General features: G+C 41.0%; 1 pseudogene across 1 annotated transcript; it reads left to right on the plus strand.

Moving 5' to 3' along the window:
* Window positions 1-2,286: 2,286 nt before the first annotated feature.
* Window positions 2,287-9,376, plus strand: LOC311035066 (E3 ubiquitin-protein ligase TRIM47-like; annotated as a pseudogene). Its single transcript has 8 exons — window positions 2,287-2,532; window positions 3,453-3,832; window positions 4,717-4,812; window positions 5,617-5,850; window positions 6,865-7,024; window positions 8,629-8,679; window positions 8,859-8,929; window positions 8,975-9,376. The product of its transcript is annotated as an E3 ubiquitin-protein ligase TRIM47-like (transcript).
* The last annotated feature ends 15,036 nt before the right edge of the window (window positions 9,377-24,412 follow it).

The raw sequence follows: 24,412 nt of genomic DNA on the forward strand, positions 1-24,412 counted from the left end.
TTTTGTCCATCATTCAACCATAATGTCTCAGAATGTGACATTATTATGTATCTAATTAGACTAATGATTATATTTCAAAAACTGATTCCCTGGGAAATTCATATTTCAAAATGATGGCAGACGCATCATGCTTGTTAAAAAAATGTTGTGCGAAGTACAACAATTACATTAACAGTATCAACTATAGGCTACACTTGATAGGATGAAATGCAACTCAGAAGCAAATTTGAGCAAAATCCTGTTTGCTTCCAATGACAAGTGTATTAAACTATAGGTTACATGTTCATGTGTGTCCATGAGATCACGTGTCCCCTAACAGTTAAAGCTGTTAAACCAAAGGTCCAGTCGACTGTACCACTGTCCTGTCCACTGAGGTCACAATACTGAATGGAATTCATTCATCATTCAATTTGACTGGTATTTGCTCTCACTTCTGTAGGAACTTAATCTTGTTTCCTGAAATAACACACAATGAATAATTCCATGAACACTTCAGGTGCAACTCCAGCTGAAACTGAAGTGAGGGGACAACAAAAAATAAGAAAAAAGTAGATGACAAGAAATGACAAAGCAGCAATAAGGCATCACTGAATTGGCCACCAGATGTCATCCGTGTGTAATTTTCAGGTTTCCCCTTTATTATGAGTTCACCTGTCTTGCCATGACTTATTTGTAATCCTAGAGAGTATTAGAGTGTTTCACTATAATATATGAGCTCACTGGAGTCTGGAGGAAGTGGAGAGAGTGTGGAACTAGTGAGAAAGTCGAGATATTTTACTAAAATACACATTTTCTGCCATACTCTATCCCAAATAAATACCCCTGATTATCTTGTAACCTCGTGTCACCACCACCAGGCTTTTCCACACGGAGGGGAAATGATGGTGTAGTCAGTGTGAGAGTCCAGCTGTACAACGTTCAACCACAAGCTGAACCTGTTTGTGCTACACATTCACTGTCTCTTTAAAACCACTGCCTCCTGTAAACATCCTAGAATAAATAAAGAAGGATGAATTACAGGGGCGTGTCCCAGCGTAGTACCGGGGTATTGCACATGCGCAGTAAAATCCTGCCTGAACATACAAAAAGGCTCAGTAGATGGCAGCGTGTGACCCTTAAACGGTAGTGTTTGTTTTGTGTCACTTCAGTAGCCACGGAGACCTGCTGAAGATCTTTATTTGCTGAAATTAAATGTTAATATGGCCAAAACAAGTAGGCCTATTTAGTGCCATAATAGGCACAATTGTGTGGCATATCACTGAATGAATATTAGCCCAAAGTTATAGAAATCATTAAAATTCTCATCTACTGATGCTTTACTGTCAGGTATTTTGTGCAAATTGAAGTGCTCGAGATTCAGATGTGCTGTAGTGTGGTAATAAACAGCATTGTTTTTAATTACACCATAACCATGACCATACACATAAATAGAAATACTTTTAAATAGGAAAATGTTAGTGCTCCGAAATTGCATTTGGAACTACATACAGAGTATGACAACTAGTGTAGGCTACTTTATTGGATTTGTAGCCCACATATTAAGACTATATTTGGAGTCGCTGCATAGAAGAGATTAGGTAAAAAAAAGTATATATATATACATATATATATATATATATATATATATATATATATATATATATATATATATGGCATATGCGTTTAGATATGCTCACAGTATAAAAACTTATATTCGTCTTCAAAATGTATTTTTATTTGTTGATTGTGAACACCACATGCTTGTTGTAGAGCTGTCTTTTGTAAGGCTAACTCAGTAAACATATTTGAGAATTAAAAACAATGCACACAATGCTATATAGAATCAAGATCATTTTTTATTTATTCAAAAAGCACATAATAAACAGTAGGGACATAAACACAATAGATATGCATATTAATAACTTGGATATGGGGGTTTATGTCACTTTGTTGTTGTTCTTTATAACTATGTAAGTTATTTAGTCCACTTGTGTATTAGAATTACAAACCTCCAGCTGTTTAGGTGCTGAGTGGAGAGAACAACAAACACACACCTCGACCGACTGAGAAGGGATCCTGGGAGTTTTATGTAGCGCCTCTGCTGGAACACTCCGTCGTGCACTTCCTGATAAAACTGCGCATGTGCAATACCCCGGTACTACGCTGGGACACGCCCCTGTAATTCATCCTTCTTTATTTATTCTAGTAAACATCCAGGAAGTCCCTCCCTTTGCCTCTCCCACTTCTCTTCAGAGTAAACCAAAGTGTTGTGTGTTTTCTCTCAGTGTGAGTGTGGTTGTCAGTCAAATGGCAGAACAGCAGCAGGAGAAGCAACAACAGACACGTTATCTGGACCAGGACCAGTTCTGCTGTCCTGTCTGTCTGGACCTTCTAAAGGAACCAGTGACTCTACAGTGTGGACACAGTTACTGTAGAAGCTGTATTGAGGGTTACTGGGACCAGTATGAGGAGACTGGAGTCTACAGCTGTCCCCAGTGCAGAGAGAGCTTCAGTCCCAGACCTGTTCTGAGGAAGAACACCATGCTGGCTGAGGTGAGATGACCTTACAAGTTACAACCACACATTAAACTACATGTTCTGATACACAAAACTCCTTGTTGACTATTGTGATAGATGGTAGTTATACTATATGTTGGTTACTTACTACACATTATGTTATGTATGTTGATAATGTCCACAAATACTAAGAACTGTTAGACCAGTGGTTCTCAAAGTTGGGTCTGGGAACCCCCAAGGGTCCATGAGGGGGTTCCAGGGGGTCCCCAACAAAATGTTTTAAAAGAGCATCACAGTCTGTTTAACCACTGTAACCCTATACTGTACATCAGCTACAGTACTTGAAAATGACAGATCTACAAGCTCACAATGCATCGCAATGCGATATGCAATATATTTTTTGAAACATTAACTACATAAATCTTGTATGGGGGTCCCTGGCACAAAGTATTTTCATATGGGGGTCCGTGGCCATTACTTTGGGGGTCCTTGACATGAAAAGGTTTGAGAACCACTGGTTTAAACAGATACTAGGTTTGATGGTGTCTTAGTTTCTTTGCAGTCTACATACTTACCTTATGCTGTCATTTTGTTGACTAGGGTCATTTACTCTGATCTTTGACTTGTTAGTCACTGGTTAATCATTAAACTCTAGCGTCGCTATTGTTGCCATGGAATTCACTGTAGGCAAACATAATAGCAGATACATGGTGTTCTAGTGGTTAAGAGTGTCTGCTAAACGCTTACATTGTAAATGTTTTACCACAGACTGTAAAGCAATCAACTTTATGGAATGCAAAGTTCAGAACCACAGTGTTCAGATAATGTTACAATGATCTTACTAGATGAACTAATACCTGTAATGTCTCACTGTGTTTATCACCATGAACCTCACAATGACTGTGTTGTATTTGTCATCAGTGAGTGACCTCCCCTCCTCTTCTCTTTACTTCCAGGTTGTGATGAAGCTGAGCAGTACAGGAGGTCAGCAGTCTTCTGTCTCTGCTGCTCTGCTGTACGCCGGTCCAGCAGACGTGGCCTGTGATTTCTGCACCGGAGCCAGACGTCACAAAGCTCTCATGTCTTGTCTGGTGTGTCTGGCCTCTTACTGTGAGACTCACCTCCAGCCTCACTACAATGTTCCTGTGTTGAAGAAGCACAAGCTGGTCCCAGCCACCAACAAACTGCAGGAGAAGATGTGCTCCAGTCATGACAAGCTGATGGAGGTGTTCTGTCGCACAGACCGCCAGTGTACTGTATCTGCTATCAGTGCCTCATGGATGAACATAAGGGCCATGACACGGTGTCAGCTGCTGCAGAGAAGGCAGAGAAACAGGTAGGACCATGATCACTTGAAAACAAATCATGAGATAGATCATGTTTTAAAGACAGAAGCAGAATCATTAAAAGCACAAACCAGGGTGATGTACAATAAAAAGTATATAAGGATGAAGTACACTAGCTCCTTTTGGACCCAATGAAAACGCAATTGATCACTTTTCATATGGTAACCCATTCAATCTGGGAATGCTCTGGCATTTTAGATGTCTTTGGCTATTCAAAAATAGCAGATACACAATACACATGCTCATATCGTGGCACCGAGTGCTGCACTATGAGCATGTAGATCTGCTAATTTTGAAAAATCTTTGAATACATATTTCTTAAAGCGAACATTTGTAACTTTCAAATATCTCAACAAATGTCTTAATTTTCTGAAAAACTATTGTTGCTATATCAGTGGCACTCAAACCTTTTCTTGTCAAGGACCCCCAAAATGTTGTTTTAGGCCGCCGATCCCCATCAAAATATGTTGTTCCAGGGACCCCCAGAAGCAAAGATTTGAGTTAAAAATGTTGTTTCAAAAAATGCATTCAAAGATTTGCACACATGTTAGAGATTTTTCAAAAATAGAAGTTCTACAAGCTTGTAGATCTTCTATTTTTGAATAACCAAGGTATAAGAATAATGGTTATAGCTAAAATCTAAAATGACACAGATGTGTTCCCAGATAGAATGAGTTAATTAATCTTGCCCCTGCAAAAGTGTATTTTGAGGAAGTTACAAAGTTTATTTAAGATGATGTGTGGATCTAAATCTCACACATTTTTAACTTGTATCCTGTATGAGTTCTCTTTCTCCTGATTGGATAGAATCGGTATCCCTACTTGAAAATGTGCTTTGTTTACAAGCCAAACTGTCTCTTCCTGTTTCTTGCAGAAACAGCTGGTGACAATTCAGAAGAAAGTCCAGCAGGAGATCCAGGAGAAAAAGAAGGAGCTGAAAGACCTGAGACAGGTCATGAAGGCCCTGAACGTGAGCTGATATTATGATAATGGTTCTTGTTCTTGTGTTTACTGTGATGCTATATGGATGAGACAGTGCCTTGTGTCATCAGTAGCACTAAAGCAGTGGTTCTCAAACCTTTTCATCTCAGGGACCCCCAATTAATATGAATTTGTCTGCAGACCCACATTTTAGAATATTTGTTTCCAGCAGCCCACATTTGTGTTGTTGAAATGCTACAAAGTTATTCATATTTTTTCACATTCTCCCAAGATAGCAGATCTTTTTTTTTATTTATTTTTTTATTTTTATTTACCCAGGGTAATAGCTGAGCACACGTGCTCATTTTCAGCAACGCCCTGCACATAGAAACACACAGACAGACAGACACATTAAAACCTGGGAGCTGACAAGTACAACCACAGTCTTATACTGTTGGCCACTACGCAGCTCCACTGGAGCAGTTGGGGTTCAGTGCCTTGCTCAAGGGCACTTCAGTGGTGTTGGGGAAGTGGTGAACATTCACTTCCCCACCCAGATTTTTCCTGCCGGTCCGGGGATTCGAACCGGCAACCTTCCGGCAACGAGGGCGCTCCTCTAACCTTTAGGCCACCACTGCCGCTACAAGCTCACAACGCGTTACGACGAGTTCGCCATGTCTTGTTAACTTGTAGAACGGCTATTTTTTGCAATTAGGAGATTTTCAACCATTGTTTTATGTACTGTGTGTGTGTGTGTGTGTGTGTGTGTGCGTGTGTGCGTGTGTGTGTGTGTGTGTGTGTGTGTGTGTGTGTGTGTGTGTGTGTGTGTGTGTGTGTGTGTGTGTGTGTGAAGCAGAGCTCTGCAGAAGCAGCAGTGGAGGCCAGTGACAGGATCTTCAGTGAGATGATGGTCTCCATTGAGAGAAGACGCAGTGAGCTTAAAGAACTGATCAGAGATCAGCAGCAGACTGCAGTGGCTCAGACTGAGGCTCTCCTGAGGCAGCTGGAGGACCACATGGAGCAGCTGGAGAGACATGCTGACCTGGAGGAGCTGTCCAACACTGATGACAGCATCACTTTCATTCAGGTTCCACACATGGCATTTTACTCATAGACATATAAAGGTAGACGCCTTCGGCTCTGAAGCGTTCGTATCTCGGGCGCGCTTCCTTGTTCCGCAGGGCTATCCCATATAAGGCTTGGGCAAGCTGGAAACATCCGTGTGCGTCACAGAAGGGGGCGTTCGGTAGGCCAATCAGAGGCAGGTGGGGCGGGTCTTTTCTTAAGAGGCAGCCGCGCAGTAACTAGTCAGTTAGACGCGCTGTGATTGGCCAGTAGTTAACGTGATGTGATTGATCAGTAGTCAAACAGCCCTGCGGAAGAGCCTTGTATTGAGATACCAGTCGCTACAATGAACTGCAGAGGCCAATGAGGTATCTAGGTTTCTTTATCTATGATTTTACTGTTTGGTTTTGACTCATTTAGGAGAAATCAGCTTCATATTTCATCTCTTTCATCTCATTCCATCATGTCATATTATTATTACATCATAGTATATTACATAATATGACATTATTAATGCTGGTAGTTACTAATGCTAATATAGTTGCTAGATACAGTAGTTTATAGACCACAATAACATTGTCAGAATTAGGCCTGTCACAATTATTACATAATTGCCTAATCACAATTATTTTCCACAATTTTTATAATTGTAAACATCCAAAAATAGCAGATCTACAAGATCAGCTTCTGAGCTTATAGATTGTCTATTTCCACTATTTTGTCAAATATTTTGAAAGTATAAAATGATTCAATATCTGCCCTGTACAATTTGTGTTCATAGATTGGAACAGAAATGTATTTTTATTGATATGCTCAATGCTAAAAACACAATCACATTGTTAATCGCAATTATTTGCATGAGAATTAGAGACAAATTAAATCGTCATTTATTACAAATAACTTTTACTGATAGTTTGTCTACAGTTCGACTGTCTGGGTGACGCGTGTGTGTGTGTGGTCAATGTACCAATTTATTGATCTCTTGGTTTAATGATCTTCCATCCCTGTCTATACTGGTTTACTTGTCTCTCTCCAGAGTTTCCAGTCTCTCTCCAGTTCCAGTGGATCTCCAGTCTCACCCAGTGTGGTCATCTGTCCTGTGAAGTCCTTCACAGATGTGATTGATGTGGTGTCTGGTCTGAGAGACCAACTAGACAACATCCTGAAGACAACTTGGCCAGAGATATCACAGAGAGGTGAGATTTAAATGTGTTTCTTGTTTTTCTAACCAGCCATCATAGTAAACATGGATTGATGAAGTCAGAAGGCAACTGGAGATATTTGAACTGGAGCAGACTGATGGTACACAGGTTGGCTGTCTGTGTGTGTGTGTGTGTCCCACCCAATGCAAATTGGCGGAAGACCGTCAATAAAAATTGGGTGTTGGGGGCATTTATTGTACATTGCTCACATGCTGTTGCCACCGGTAGCAAAACTTTGAATGTTCAATACACAGCTGACTTGATTTGCCCCTCTTTGGCATGGTGACTGCCATTATGTTCTGACCAGCCAATGTGACCAGCCACTGATTGCATGATTGTGTCGCTTGCAGAAAAGAACACATATCTACAAGCCAACAACGCGTTGCATCATGACAAGTTGTTGGCGTGTAGATGTGTTTTTTTCGGCAAGCAACAACATCATACTACAGAGTATAGGCTTTAGTAGCCTTCCCAGACATGCTTCCACCTGTACAAATTACATTCAACACTGAGAAATGTACTGGACATCTTGGGGCGCCGATGGCAGAGTGGTTAAGGTGCATACAACATACTCTATAGGCGCTGATGCAGCCTGACCGCGAGTCCCGGGTTCGATTCCCGAGCCCAGTGGACCGTTGCTGTGAGTGACTCCCCGACTCCATGTCAATCTATAGCCTAGGACCAGACAAATCTGCCAGTGCAAAACAAAAAGTGCCCTCTGCGATTTGGGTCTGGCACCGCTCTGTTGTGATTCAATTTCCTGCACCTGAAGTCTGGGGTGACCAATCAGGGCCCAGTATTCAAATACGGGAGACTGTAAATGGTAGTTGGTTGTAACTAATTGCGTCCACAGAGTGTTTTGATCCCGTCCCCTTGGAAAGGAAAACGTCCTCATAGAAGCACCAGACTCATGTCCACACAGTGATATAGTCTGCCTACGCGAGGCTAGTCAATCTACTCTGTTCTATGGAAATAAAGGTTAAAAAAAAAAATACTGTACAGCTAAATAACTACCGTCATCATCCCAATAAAAAATGTGCAGCTACACACAATTCAGAAACCACGCCTCTTTTGACTGCAGTGTTGATGAGAGGACGTCTACGAGCAAGTGAAGAAAATGTAAACCTGAATATATTAAACTGGCGTCCCCCAACAGCACCTCAGCACTCCCCTTTAAAACATATAGCTTCCAGTGCCCCCCAAAGTTCTCTGAACGCCCCCTGAGGGCGCTGTACTGCCCTGTTGAGAAACACTGCGCTACAGTATATTAATGCACCATTTACCATTGCCATTCATTATTATTATTTTCATTAGTGTTATTATAATACTTTTGTTATATTTATGTTTTTGTTATTATTAAATGATTTGAGGATTTCTCTCTCCTGATTGGATGAAATGTGTAACCCACCTGAAAATGTATTTTCTGTTTTACTAAAGAGCTGGAGAGACGGGGAGACAGCTGTTAGTGAACAAACACTATAGCAATGACTACTATCAAGCTATAATAGCTTAAGTGTTTGACAAAACACTTGGAAATTCAGTTCTCTGTTCTTCAGTATGATGTCATGATGACCTTTACTGTTTTCTTGTGTCTCCAGTTGATGTTTTACATCCAGTGGAGCCTCAGACCAGAAAGGACTTTTTACAATGTGAGTCCATGTTGATGCAGGTTCTGAACGTTGAAGTTTCATTCTGATATGTTGTTATTTAAAGCTCTAATGAGTTTGATCTAAACTCTAAACACTCTACATCTAAACACTCTGATCTAAACTCTAAACACAATAAGGTTCATGAGGTTTGATTTTTCTTTTGTCGTGTGTTCTCACAGATTCCTCTCCTCTGTCTCTGGACATGAACACAATAAGCAAACATCTCTCCCTGTCAGATGAGAAGAGGAAGGTGACTTTAACACAACAATATCAACCTTACCCTGATCATGCATAGAGATTTACTAGGTACGCTCAGGTGATGTGTACAGAGGGTCTGTCTGAACGTTGTTACTGGGAAGTAGAGTGGAGTGGTAGAGAGGTTCGTATAGCAGTCTGTTATAAAGATATCAGCAGACAAACCGACTTAGAATCCAATGATAAATCCTGGTGTTTACGGTGCATTGGTAATGACTATCTGTTCATACACAACGAGGTTCAGACTAAAGTGTCAGGGCCTTTCTCCTCCAGATTGGGGGTGTACCTGGACCACAAGGCAGGTACTCTGTCCTTCTACAGTGTTTCTGACACAATGACCCTCCTACACACAGTTCAAACCACGTTCACACAACCTCTCTATCCAGGGATAGGGGTTTGGGGGAACTATGGAGATACAGCAGAGCTGTGTAAGACATGGTAGACATGTTAAGAATACTGATGTTGGGCGGTCCCCAGTTAAAATATGATTATTTGGGGGGGTCCCCAGTTCAAATTTGATTATTTTGGCGGTTTGCAGTTAAAATACTACTGTATTATTTTGGAGGTTCGCAGCCTGAAAAGTTTGAGAACCACTGGTGTAATGTCTTACTCCTCAATGTGTCAATAAGGGTGCAACGCTTAATCAAACTAATCGATTGAATCACTTATTCAAAATTTATTTTAATATTTTTTTGTTTCTTAGTTTTTTTTCACCCCCCCCCCCCCCCTTTTTATTTTCTTCTTGTTTCTCCGATTTTGTAAATGCAGTAAGAACCCTGGAGTCCAATAATAATAATAATAAATAATAAACTTTATTTGTATAGCACCTTTCATGACATGAAATGCAGCGCAAAGTGCTTTACAGAGCAAGAATACAGTTACAGTTACAACCAATGTAACAATAAAGCAAACAAAAAATAAAATAAAATAAAAGCAAAAGCATAAAACATTAAAATAGGCAATACAGTGAGGACTTAAAAATCAACCAAAGAGTCAGCTAAAAGCAAGAGTGAAGAAATAGGTCTTGAGCTGTGCTTTAAAGCTATCGACAGAGGCTGCCTGTTTTAGGTGTAATGGGAGTTTATTCCACACTGTTGGTCCGTAAAAGCAGAATGCTGCTTCACCGTATTTTTTATATGTCATTTTAGGCACCTCGAGTAGGTCAGCACTTGAAGACCTGAGGGTCCGGTTTGGATCATGTCTCTCTAGGCAGTCATAGAGGTAGGAAGGTGCCAGACCATTTAGAGCTTTATAAACTATTAAAAGAATTTTAAAATCAATCCTAAAAACAACCGGGAGCCAGTGTAGTGAAGCTAGTACTGGAGTGATATGTTCTCTCATTCTAGTTTTAGTTAAAATTCTGGCTGCCGCATTTTGAACAAGTTGTAATCTGTCAGTTGTTTTCTTAGGCAAGCCAGAGTAGAGTGCATTGCAGTAATCAAGCCGAGAGAAAACAAAAGCGTGGATCAGCGTTTTTGCGTCGTCTAACGACAGATAGTCTCTAATTCGCGCAATATTTCTAAGATGAAAGAAAGCAATCTTGGTGACATGATTAATGTGTGCATTAAAATTCAATTCAGAGTCGATAATAACCCCCAGGTTCTTTACTGTGGTGTTACTTCCTACAGCCAGGTTACCAAGTCTACTTATTATTAATTCTCTCTGCTCACTGGAGCCAATTATGAGAATTTCTGTTTTATCCTCATTTAGCTTAAGAAAGTTCTCACTCATCCAGCATTTTATACTGGACAGACAGGTCAACAATGGGTCTAGAGCGCAGGGGTCGTCTGGAGCTACCGAAAGATACAGCTGGGTATCATCAGCATAGAAATGGAAGTTCACTCCGTGATCGGCGATGAGTTCTCCCAGTGGTAGTATATACAGGGAGAACAATAAGGGACCCAGAATTGAGCCCTGTGGAATACCAGAACAGATGTCATGTTTGTCTGAGTCAAAATTAGCTAGGCTGACAAAATAGCTTCTGCCTGTTAGGTAAGAGTAAAACCAAGACAAGGCTGTGCCTGACAAACCAATCCAGTACTCCATGCGTTGTAGTAGAATTTTGTGATCAATCGTGTCAAAAGCAGCGGTTAAGTCAAGGAGTAGGAGAACAGATATATTTTTGTTGTCAGCGGACACCCTAAGATCATTAATTACTTTTACAAGTGCTGTTTCTGTGCTATGACCTTTCCTGAAGCCAGATTGGAATTTGTTATGAACCTTATTGTTCTGTAGGAACACATCCAGTTGATGAAAGATAGTTTTTTCTAAGACCTTTCCCAGAAATGGCAGATTAGAGATTGGTCTATAATTACCCAGCACCAATGGATCAAGGTTGTGTTTCTTGAGTAACGGCCTGACTACAGCCGTTTTCAGTGAGTCTGGAAAGACGCCTGAAAGTAGAGAGCTGTTTACAATTCTTAGGATATCTCCAATCACGCTGTCTAAAACCTCTTTGAGAAACGGGGTGGGTATTGCATCCAGTGAACAAGATGATGATGTCATCTGTGATATAGTTTTACGGAGTTCCTCTTCATTAATTGTGCAGAAAGATATTAGACTTCCTCTGGAGTGATCTACGTTTTTGCACCATGCACCATTTGCAGCATTTGCAGTGCTAGCAGCAGCATTCATAATACCAGCTCGAATGCTAAAAAATTTGTTTGCAAAAAAGGACGCAAACTCATCACACTTAGCTTTAGAAGCAGGGAGCGACTCCTTGTAAGCCTGGGGGGGGTTTAAGAGATGTTCAATGGTAGAGAATAAGACTCTGGCATTTTGCTTGTTGTCATTGATAATGCCTGAAAAATATGCTTGCCTTGCCAAGCGCAGTGCTTTGTTATAGGCCACTGTTGACTTCTTAAAAATCTCTAGGTGGACAGTGAGTTTGTTTTTTCTCCAAATTCGCTCAGCTCTACGACATTCTTTCTTGAGTGAGCGCATGTGCTCGTTGATCCAGGGTGTTACTCTAGAATTAAGTTTCTTTTTAGTTTTCATAGGAGCCACTATGTCGAGAGCTGACTCTAATTTGAGATTAAAATGTTGAACCATATCATTCACTGAGGGAGCAAGTAGGGGGGGCACCTGCACACACGCCAGATGACGAGGAAACTCGTTTGCTGCAGATGAGCTAAAAAAACGTTTTTTTATAGTATATTCTGTATTGTTTTTCCTTAGATCAAAGACAGTTATATTAAAACACAATAAATAGTGGTCTGTTAGTTCGGGCTTATCAATAATACTGTCAACAGTGATATTCAAACCTTTAGTGATCACCAAGTCCAGGGTGTGGCCATGTTTATGTGTTGGCCCAACAACATGTTGAATAAAGTCAAAATTGTGCAGTAACTGTAGGAAACCCATAGCCACAACATCTGAAACAATGTCAACATACAAATTAGCATCTCCAGTAATCAGAGTTCTGTCATAATTAGTGGAACAGATAGATAAAAGTTCTGATATTTCTGTTAGAAATAAGGCTTTGCTGCACTTTGGAGGTCGATACATACTAATCATAAGCACAGACGATTGACTCTCCAATATGGTGGCCTGGTATTCAAATGATTTAAAACTGCCAAGGTTTGTCAGAGGTTTGAATTTTAAAGTGTCAGAAAAGATATTCGCCAGACCACCTCCTTTTTTTCCCTCACGTCCTGAGTGAATGAAACTGTACTTTGGTGGGCATGCTGCAGATAAGAGCACCGCTCCATCAGAACCAAGCCAGGTTTCTGTTAGAAAGATAATATCTAGTTTCTCTTTACAGATGATATCATTTACAGAGGAAGACTTGTGATTAAGTGACCTGATGTTAAGTAGGGCCAAGTTTAGCTTAAGGCATTCAACTACTTGGTTGTTTCCTCTACATGGAATGCCAGTTAAATTTGCTGTATTTGCAGAGCGTTTAAAGTCACTCCTTGTCCTGGGAACTCTATTTGAGATAACAGTGGAAATATTGTAAACCTTGTTTTCTACAAGGCTAACTAAAATATAGGGCTTCAACAGTTAAAAACTTAAAACCTGGCATGTTAAAAAAAGAGGGGAAAAAAACTTTTGTAATTTCTTTAATAGCCGATCTACAAGATCTGGCTAAATGAACAAATGTTTCAATTCATATAAAGGAATACATGTGAGCACTGTGGCTGCAACCTCTATAGCAGAGTGTCTTATTTTGAAGAATGTTTCTCTTTCTGTTTCTGTCTCTCTGTGAAAGTCGTCTCCATGTTTAGATGAAGTTTTATACAGGATCTGAAGATAGATGTGATAGATGGATATTTATTTATCTACTTTCTTTCTGTTCATTTGTGTTTCTGTTTTAGTTTTTTCCTTTTCACAGTTGTGGTTGCTGCTGTTGTTTTTCTTGGTCCTTCTGTGTTTTGTTATGTCCCATACAAGTAAAAAAGAATCGTGGCGATATGTTAACAATGATAACTAACCCTCGCTTCTCTGTACCTGCAAAAAATGCGAAATATGTGAAAAGTTGCGAAATATGCGGACATATACGCTTCGAAGCGCTTATTATGCGATGCGATGCAGCCTTTTTGAAAAAAACATTACCCCTGCGGCTAGAATTATGCGCCATTTTGCTGATTATGCGGTAAATTATGCGATCACATTTTTCTGAAGGGTCTAACTATTACACTCCCCCTCTTCTCCCCTTCTTTCTATGGAAATAACGTTGCGATGGGAACGAAAGCGAATTTCACCCACTTTTTTACCTTGTAAACCCTGTGATGTGACAATAAACCTGATTCTGATTCTACACTACACCAAACTCACGGTTGAGGATACTGTTGCAGTAATCAAGCCAGGATGTGATGAATGCGTGAATGAGTGTTTCAGCAGCTGGGAAGGTCAGAGAGGGCCGGAGGGCAGGCAATAATTCCTGAGGTGAAAAAGGGCAGTTTTGGTGATCTGGTTTATGTGGGGGCAGTGGTGGAAAAAGTACTCAAATTCTTTACTTAAGTAAAAGTACCAATACTGCAATATAAAAATACTCTGTTACAAGTAAAAGTCCAGAATTCCAAATTTACTTGAGTAAAATTTCAAAAGTATTGGCATAAAAAGTTACTTAAAGTACCAAAAGTAAAAGTACTAAAATATTTGAAAATAGCAGATCTACAAGCCCACAACGCGTTGCGATGCGACGCGTTGTGAGCTTGTAGATCTGCTATTTTCAAATAGCCAATGTAGAAAATGGGGCTAAAGTGGTTAATGTATGTTTTGTAATATCAAAATTTATATCTGAAAAAGTAACTAGTAACTCAAGTTTTCAAGTAATTGTAGTGGAGTAAAAGTACAATATTTGCCTCTGAGATGTAGTGGAGTAGAAGTGAAAGTATTAGAAATACTCAAGTAAAGTACAAATGCCTCAAAATGTTACTTAAGTAAATGTACTTAGTTACTTTCCACCACTGCGTGGGGGAGGAATGAGAGGTCGGAATCGAATATGACACCGAGGCTACGGACGTGGGTGGTGGAGGTTGTTACAGTGGAGCCGTCAATGTCGAGAGTGAAGTTCTGGGTGAAGAGGGTGAGGGAGTCTGGGCCGATGATTAGAATTTCTGATTTGTTATACAGTTGAGTTTGAGGAAGTTATTTTGCATCCACGTGTTGATGTCTGTGAGGCAGGTGGTGAGGGTGGAGTGGGTGACAGTGGTGACAGTCTTGGTGGAGAGGTAGAGTTGTACAGTATGTCGTTGTACAGGTGACAGGTCTTGGAGTTGAAGCGGAACTCAAATGTGTAGACTAGAGCATACATACACGGATTACTGGTATATTATTGATTTCAGCTGTTACAATTCCAAACATGCAAACATGACCCGCTTTAATGACTTATTAATATGCAGTCTATTTTAGTAGCTTAATGACTAGTATTACAATTCTATTGTATTTATTATGTCCAATGTATTTGTATTTAAGTTCATAAAGTTAACATAGGTATGACTACATGCATTTTAAATTAAATATTTCAAGATTCCAATCCAAACATATCAAAAAAAAAATCTGTATTCCAATTCAAAAGTAGCAAAAATAGCAGATCTACAAGCTCAAAACGTGTCGCACTGCGACACGTTTTGAGCTTGTAGATAGCTTAGGTATAAAATAGGGCTAAAGTGGTTAATGTATGTTTTATAATATAATAATTTATATCTGCAAAGTAACTAGTAACTAAAGATTTCAAATAATTGTAGTGGAGTAAAAGTACAATATTTGCCTCTGAGATGTAGCGGAGTAGAAGTAAAAGTATTGGAAATTGGAAATACTCAAGTAAAGTACAAATACCTCAATTGTACGTAAGTAGCCTACAGTGCTTAAGTAAATGTACTTAGTTACTTTCCACCACTGGTCACGAGCACCCTCTATACCTCTAAAACTTTGCTGTCAGAAGCCAATGACACTGGTTGCCATGGATACGGGGACATGCGTTGTGTGCACAACGATCCAACATCAAACACACGTGTCACGGAGGGAGCCCCGTCCCCCCCAAGATTGATTTGAGAGTCTGAGAGCCGAGGATAAAAAGAAGTGCCGTATATAAACGCAGTCCACGTTATTTTTAGTCTGGAATTCTCTTACTCTAGTGCTGGAATTGGAAGGAGATTGGATGAGAGCTTCAAAACTTTAAATCGCCTCTGTCGGGTGGAAACCTTGTATGTTACTTACTTTCCACTTTCATTTGATTTATTTTGGGCAAAGGAGCTAAAACTACCGATCTACAAGCTCGTATCGTGAGGCGTTGTGATCTTGTAGATCGGCTATTTTTGCTATACTTTTGTGCAAACCTGCAGTATGACAAAGTCATGGGCTATAGAGCATTGGTTCTCATGGTGGGGTCCGGGGGCCCCCAGGGGTCTCTCAATTTGATAATTGAGAGTCGCTGTAATCAAAGAGTGCACACAAAGTTTATTTTTGAATTGCTATACAAATTGGGTTTTGGTTTACACTCATTGCACTCGAGGTTTAAGAGCACCTTTTAAGTTGATCTTAAATACAGCACAGCATACAACAGAATTATGCCTGCTGGCGGTGGAACACCACAAGGTGATGAGAAAGAAATGGAGTCTCTTCAAAAGGACTATGACAAACTAAAAGAACAACTTGAAACAGAAACTGATGATAAAGAAAGAGAAAGGCTGGAGACACTAATAGGTGAAATTCATGCTGAAATACAAATACTCCAAGTGTCAAAAAAGGAGCTTACCTCCACGCAAAAGCAAGATCAAACACGGAAATCCAATAGAGAGAGAGGGTTCACTCCAAAAATGCAGGAGCTGAAGCAACAAGAGATTTCTAAAATGGAGAGTAAATTCAACTCACTGTGTGGACATTGGAAAGACGACGTTAGAGTAAAAATTGCGGATTATGCAGCAGAATTGGCTGCCAAACAAGTAGAAATGCAGATGGAGGATGTTATTGCTGCACAAAAACAAGCTATGGTAACGCAGCAACAAGCTACAGTATGGCGGCAGATATGGCAGCGCAGCAACAAACTATGGCAGCAGAGCTTAAAAAGCGAGAAAATCAGAGGGATATTCAAGTACTAACTGCCAAGCATAAGGCATACTCTGAAGCTGACTTGGGTGAGGGCTGTGATGAGAAATCAGTTCGCAGTAAAGTGATCATTCCTCACGCAGTACTCAAGAAAGAGATAAAAGGTGAAAGAACATATAAGGACAATGTACAATCAAACAGTACTAACAACAAAGTGTCAATAGTACAAGCCCTTTATGACACAATGGTGCTTACCAGACTGCCTACACCTGAGCCCTCCGTCTTCACAGGCGACCCACTGAACTTCCTAGAGTGGAGCGTGAGCTTCAAAGCTTTAATTGAGCGCCGATGCACAAATACAGCAGACAGGCTCTTTTACCTGCAAAAATACGTCAGTGGAGAGGCACGATCTGTGTTGGAAGGAAGCTTCTTCAGAAAGGATGAGGAAGCCTACGGTCAGGCATGGGAGGCACTGAATGAGCGTTATGGTCAACCCTTCATAATCCAGCGTGCCTTCAGAGATAAGCTGAAGAACTGGCCAAAGATTGTCTCTCGAGAGTCATTTAAACTAAGACAGTTCGGTTATTTTCTTAAAGCTTGCAGCAATGCCATGCCACATGTGGGGCTTCAAGCGTTGAACGACTGTGAAAGTAATCAAGAGATGCTTCAAAAACTCCCTGACTGGGTTACCTCTCAGTGGAATAGTCTCAAAACGTCTAAAGGAAAATGAAGATTAACCTAGGTTTAAAGAATTTGCTGAGTATATTGCACAAGAAGTATATATCGCGTGCAATCCAATAACCTCCTTCCATGCACTGAAGCATACTGAAGAGAGGCAATCTAGAGACATGACGCGCCCAAAGGCAAATGTGTTTGTCACAAACCTAAGCACCAGAGACAAGCCAAAAACAGTGGCAAAAACACACAGTGCAGAGGAGAGTAGCTCGGAGGAGGCTTCCGAAGATGAGGAAGTAACAGCATCCTCAAACACAGTGAAATGTACATGCTGTAGAGAGAGTCACTTCATCTACAAATGCAAGATGTTCAGTGACAAATCTGTTGAGGACAAGAAAAAGTTTGTATTTGACAATAACCTATGTTTCGGCTGTCTAAGAAGTGGACACATTTCAAAGGACTGCAAGAAAAAAGCTACTTGCAACATATGTAAGAAATATCATCCGACACCCCTTCATGAAGACCGTCCTGTTGGAGACAAATCATCTTCTCAGGTTGAGCAAGTAGAAGAAAGTACCTCTTCCCTTACTTGCAGTGTAAACACAGGTGATGGTGGGAGCACATCCATGATAGTACCTGTATGGCTTTCCTCGACCACCACCCCTAAAACACAGACCCTAGTGTATGGCCTATTAGACAGAGTAGCAACACCTTTGTAGACGAGGAAGTGTGTGAGAAGCTTGGGGCAGGTATGGAACCAGTCAAGTTAAAGCTAACTACTATGATGGGAAAAGACTCCAGTGTCAAGAGTGATAGAGTTAGAGGACTTGACTTAGACAACTATATTGACTTTCCACCTGCCTACACCAGGGATTTTATCCCACATGAGCGTTCCCAAATACCTACCGCAGAGACGGCCAGAAGATGGAAGCATTTGGATGGCATAGCATACAAAATGTCATGGCTGATTGATGTCAAGGTGGGGTTACTAATAGGGTACGACTGCTCTAAAGCATTGGCGCCACGGAGAGTTATCACAGGAGGTGATGACGAGCCATATGCTATAAAGACGGACTTGGGCTGGAGCATAGTTGGCAGCGTACCACAGAAAGTAAAGTCAACAGATGTGACTGGTCTGTGTCATCGGATATCAGTTAAAGAACTTCTGCCAATGACACCAGCTCCTGTCAACAGAGACACAGAGGACAATAGAGACACAGAGGACAATAGAGACACAGAGAACAGCAGAGTTAAAGAGCTTGAGACAAAAGACAAGTTCCACAGCACTCAGTCTGGAAGAGGAGATGGAAGCCTCAAAGAAAGAGACCCACTGCACTTACAAAGTGGTACCAGAACCGGAAGTGGAAAGGAAACGTAAAGTGCAAAATCTGCAAATACATGCAGATCAGACACAAATGAGAAACCACTAACACAGAGCGGAATATTCACTACTGTAGCCTCTGTGTTTGACCCACTAGAGGTCCTATTTCCCTTCCTAGAAATGTGCCAAAGGGGTATTGATTAATGGTCCTTTTCCTAAGTTGGTTGTGTTGATAGGAAACAATGAAAATGGGTTCTAAGTGAACAAGCTGTACATACTTACCTGTGTGGAGTAAAAGTTGGTGTATTTCATTTTACCTGAGAGAAAATGTTAAAAGGTCTTGACCTGAGAGTTAAAAGTTTGGTTCAAGAAATTACTGAATTTATTATAATATGTACACTAAAGAATTACAGTAATTTGGTGGGAGTGTTCTGTCCCAGAAGGAGAGACAGTGGTTTCAGTTATAATGATAAATATGGTTGTTTATGTAAAATTCATGTACACACTGGGTTAAAAAGATTGATTTAATTATGAATAAATAGTACTAAAAGTTACAATAAATAGATTAAAAGGGTTTATATAGTACAAGATTTAAGGTAAAAATGCTGTGCCCATTGCTTAGAGGGTTCACGGTAAATTGGGCACAGTCACATGGTCAGAGTGAAGCTTGTCAATCAAGTCAGAAGCAAGCAGAGCTGATCCAGAGAGGTCACATTTAAGAAACTCCAGAGAGAGAGAGAGAATAATATTGCCAAAGTTCTGCACATGGTTCAAGAGGCGCACACGGTAAATGCTTATTGTAGTTGTGCCTTTCATTGATTTGTGATGTATCTGATGTGTGTTATCAAAATGTGCAAATGTAAACTTTGTTTGAGAGACTTCAGTGTAACATGCCAATAATTAGTTGCACCTGTGTGGACTTGATAATCAAGAAGTGTGTGTGTGTGTGTGTGTGTGTGTGTGTGTGTGTGTGTGTGTGTGTGTGTGTGTGTGTGTGTGTGTGTGTGTGTGTGTGTGTGTGTGTGTGTCACACACACACACACACACACACACACACACACACACACACACACACACACACACACACCGTATATCTAGGTGTGCCCTGGGATCTTTTGGCTATGCCAGGTGTGCCTTGGCACAAAAAAGGTTGAGAAACACTGCTTTAGTGTAATTTAGCCTTTCCCTAGTTCTAACTAAATGATCAGACATGTAATGTTGTAATGGATAAATGAACAGCTTTATGCTGGTTTAATTCTTGACTTTAAGATACGGTTTCTCTCTTCAAGATATAAACCTGAGTGCTTTGTGGGTGGGCTGGGGGACAATAGTAGTGAGGGACTTGACACAACCTTGTGACTCGACTTGACAACCTTGTGACTCGACTTGACTTGCCCACAACAGAAAGACTTGGGACTTGACTTGGACTTGGGACCAAATGACTTGGGACTCGACTTGGGACTCGGACCTGAGGGTTGGATTGACTTGGGACTCGACTTGGGACCAAATGACTTGGGACTCGACTTGGACTTGGGACCAAACGACTTGGGACTCGACTTGGACATGGGACCAAATGACTTGGACTCGGACCGGAGCGACTTGAACAATTGTCTGTCATAAAGTACGTTGAATTGCCTTGTTGCTGGACATGTGCAACACAAATAAAACTGCCTTGCCGTTTGCACCTATATACATATAGCAACGTTTTATAGACAAAGACGGAGTAAATCCACAACTATCTGCACACCCAACCCCTCTAGTCAGGGAATATCATCAGGAAAACTTCCAATCTGAAAGGTTTTGGTGCAAAACAAATGCTTGCAATGGATTCAGAATCATGAAAACCCTTAGTTTGACCCCTCACAATTTAACCCAGTCAATCCGGGAACGCAAATGTGTCCCTTTAGATATCTTTGGCTATTCAAAAATAGCAGATGTACAAGCTCATAGCGCGGCACCGAGTGCCGCACTATGATCTTGTAGATCTGCTATTTTTAAAAATGTGTGCAAATCTTTGAATATATTCTACAACTGTCTTCTAAATCAGTTTTTTGAAAAAACGTGTTGCTATTTCAGTGGTGCTCTAGCTTTTTCCATGTCAAGGACCCCCAAAGTGATATGTATTTGGCCGCGGACCCCCATCTCAAAATATGTTGTTCCAGGGACCCCCAGAAGCACAGATCGTAGTTCAAAATGTTTGCTTTAAAACATATATAATATTCAAAGATTTGCACACATTTTCAAGATTTTTCAAAAAATAGCAGATCTACAAGCTCATAGCGCTGCACCTAGTGCAGCGCTATGAGCTTGTAGATCTGCTATTTTTTGAATAGCCAAAGACATTTAAAATGACACGGTCTTAATTGGTTAATACTGCTAGGCGTCTCATTGAATGACAGGTTTTTAGATTTGAGGATACATTTGGTGCTTTGACTGTAAAAAATCACACCCAGTGTGAAGTGGGCGGTCTGTGGTCATCACAACATGACTCACTTTAAAAAAAAGGATAAATGACTTTTTTTAAAGTCCATACTGCTATTCATAGGGCTGCACATGTGTCATGTGTTTCGCTAGCCAATCACAGTCCTGAATTTGCAAAGTCAGCCAATCACATTACAGTTAGTGGTGATGACACTAGCTGTAATGTGATTGGCTGATATGAAAAAAGTATCGATTTGCATTAACAATGGAAGGGTTAGGGGGTACACACATTTTTTGGTCGGTGTCCAAAACTCACTTATAGGGGGCGGCTACACCTCCCCAAAAATATGGACAAAGGGAGTACTGTTGGTTTCTACAGACGGGTCTTCACTCGGTAGAACCAGCAGAAGCCCTAAAAACATACCCTAACCCTAGCTCTGGTCCATAGCGTTTGAAGGAGTTCTCCTTAACGCTATGGTACTTTCAAGCCTTTCGAGCCCCTCGCACTCGTCTGTAGTAAAAAAAAAAAAAAAAAACTTTCGCTACTCACCAAAACAAAGACGGTTTTATGGAGTTGAAAGCCTACTCTACTAATTAGGAACACTCTGAGCCTCCACCTCACGTCTAAAATACACTTTTTGGCCAGAAAAGAAAATATTTCACCGGAAGGAAAAAAGTGTTTGGCTACTCCACTGCGCCCCCTACAGATCTGGTCAATGGAATTTTCCTATTGACCTGATTCTTCTAGCAAAAAAGTGTATTTGTAAAGTCACGTGAGGTGGGGGGCTCAGAGTGTTCCCACTAAGACTTAGTGGGACTAGTACTTAGTGATAAGTAGAGTAGGCTTTCAACTCCATGAAACCGTCTTTGTTTTGGTGAGTAGCTAAGGTGTATTTTCTTTTTTTTAACTAAAGACGAGAGGCTGCGCTACCGCGGTGCGAGGGGAAAGAATCGAAAGTACCATAGCGTTAAGGAGAACTCCTTATGGACCAGAACGCTATGGACCAGAGCTACCCTAACCCTACTTTATTATTAATTTAAAAAGAATCATGGACCACAATTTACTAAACGCATATCATTGGAATTGAAAGAAGACTTTAAACTAGTGACTGAAAGCATAAAGTATTTATGACGATGTTTATTAAGGTAATAAAAACAAGTGTAAAGTCTGTCCAAAAAACGATTCGCTTGAATAGAGAATTATTGCTTCTGCAGCGAGCAGGGCGGAAATCATGGGTGAAATAGCGACATCTGCTGGGCCATTAATGGGAACTGCAGGCTTAAGAGATTCAGGAAATGGGCTTCAAATCCAGTGGCGATTCCTTGGCGCCTGGTTTCACGTCGTCAAACAGCTTGCGACCACCTCCTGGCTGAAATGATTGTAAAAGTTGTCTCTTGCTCTTGGTGTTTTTTTGAGTGGTGCCAACCACTCCTATATCTGACTTGGTCTGTGTGTCCGTATGTCCAATAAACAAACATTGATGACAACATCAATACGGGGCTCATCAAAGGCACCACTCTCTTCACACGGGGTGGGATTTTTTAATCATAGTGCAGTTCTCCTCTTTCCCGTGCCAGTGGCATGATGATGTCCTTTAGTTGATCTCGCAGTAGTTTGGACTAGGCTTGCTGAGTATGTACTGTAGGCCTAGACCTAGTCCTCCAGATCAGATCACACACGAGGAACCCTCCTGTATATTAATAATAATAATAATAATACACTTTATTTGTATAGCACCTTTCATTACATGAAATGCATCTCAAAGTGCTTTACAGAGCAAGAATACAATTACAGAAAAGTACAACTAATTTAACGATAAAGAAAAAAGAAAGAAACTAAAAAGCATAAAACAACATTACTAGAAAAGGTGCTCCTCGGAGCACTGCCAGACCCCTAGTGGTTGAAATCTGAATGGCCGGACTTCGCATGACATGTGGGGGCAGACCGACTGACCGACCGACCGACCGACAAAGCCTCCTGTAGGCCGACCCCTTGGGTCTGGCAAAAATAATAGCAAAACTGTGAGAACATGAATAACAACAGAGTGATTTAAAATCAACCAAAAGCAAGAGTGAAGAAGTGTGTCTTGAGCTGTGCTTTAAAGCTCAACCACAGAGACTGCCTGTCTTAGGTTTAATGGGAGTTTATTCCATGCTGTCGGTCTGTAGAAGCAGAATGCTGCTTCACCATGTTTTTTATATGTCATTGTAGGCACTTCGAGCAGGTCAGCACTTGAAGACCTGAGGGGGCGGTTTGGAACATATCTAGGCAGGCAGTCATAGGGGTAGGAAGGTGCAAGACCATTTAGAGCTTTAAAAACTAGTCAAATCAATCCTAAAAACTACCGGGGGCCAGTGCGGTGAAGCTAGAACTGGAGTAACATGTTCTCTCGTCTTAGTTTTTGTTAAATCTGTAGCTGCCATATTGGGAAACAGAGTTGTAAAAGTCCATTTAAAAACGTTATATTCAAACAAGACCCCTCTGCGTATTCACAAGATCACTAGTACCGTAGCATTTATGATTGAATACCGTTGTGTAACACTGCTCACAAAACCAAATAAAAACATTCACTTTGATGGAGAAAACGAATACAATCCTCCAGCATTCTACATTCTGCATAAAGCCGGCATAAACATTATTCGATGCCCGGCACAAATGTCGTTAACCTCGGTCTCCCCCTCAGAACCGAGTTCAGGCCGCTCAGACTCTTATGAGACACATGCCCCGGATTTGAGACCGTTTGGTCAAACGAAGGAAAAGTGACATATCCAGTCTCCCATAGGGGGAGCTGATCTTTCTTTCCCATCTGAATGAAGGAGTCATTTTTTTAAGGCTGACAATCTCCTCATCTTTCCCATTCCTCTGTTCCATTTCCAGGAGCTCTTATCAGTTGCTGTCGGTTGTCATGTTTGCCAGTTCCCACCTGATATCATGTGGGAGTCCTGACTGCTCCAGGCTGAACTGAATAACTGCTAGCTTGCATAAAGTCTTCAGACTAGGGCTTACGTCTAAGATGTACAGGATATGTGTGTGTTCACCGTGTTGTGGATCGAATCTTCCAAAGAGGATGATACGATCTCCCACCGTGCAACAGTACATCCCTTCCGCCCAACACAGAGTCTTCCCCTTTGGCTCAACCGTCTTCCAGGAGGAGATCTCTGGAATATATTTCCATACCTCATTGGTTTTAAGCAAGTACAGCTCTCCATTGTGGGCAAAGGCTGAGGGAGCAAACACACATCTTGGCCAGAGGTCTGCAGAAGGCATCCTCGTCCAGCAGTTGGTGTCAATGTCAAAAATACTGAGGTCGTGGCCGTACTGAGGTCTGTGACCCGCAAAACCACCAAATACAAACATCTTTCTCCCGATGATGGTGGCAGAGTGTTGTATTGACGGAGGTGGCGGAGTGCCTCTTAGTTTAATTGAAGACCAGACCATTGTGGTGGTGTCGAACTTGAAGATGTCTTTGGAGAGACTATGCTCATCGAACGGACCAACTGGATTGAACCACCTAGCTCCTCCAAAGACATACATGATCTTCTCCAAGACACAGGCTGAGTGACACATCC

This window comes from Gymnoscopelus microlampas, assembly GCF_963454915.1.
Source record: "Gymnoscopelus microlampas genome assembly, chromosome: 19".
NCBI classification, from domain to species: Eukaryota; Metazoa; Chordata; class Actinopteri; order Myctophiformes; family Myctophidae; genus Gymnoscopelus; species Gymnoscopelus microlampas.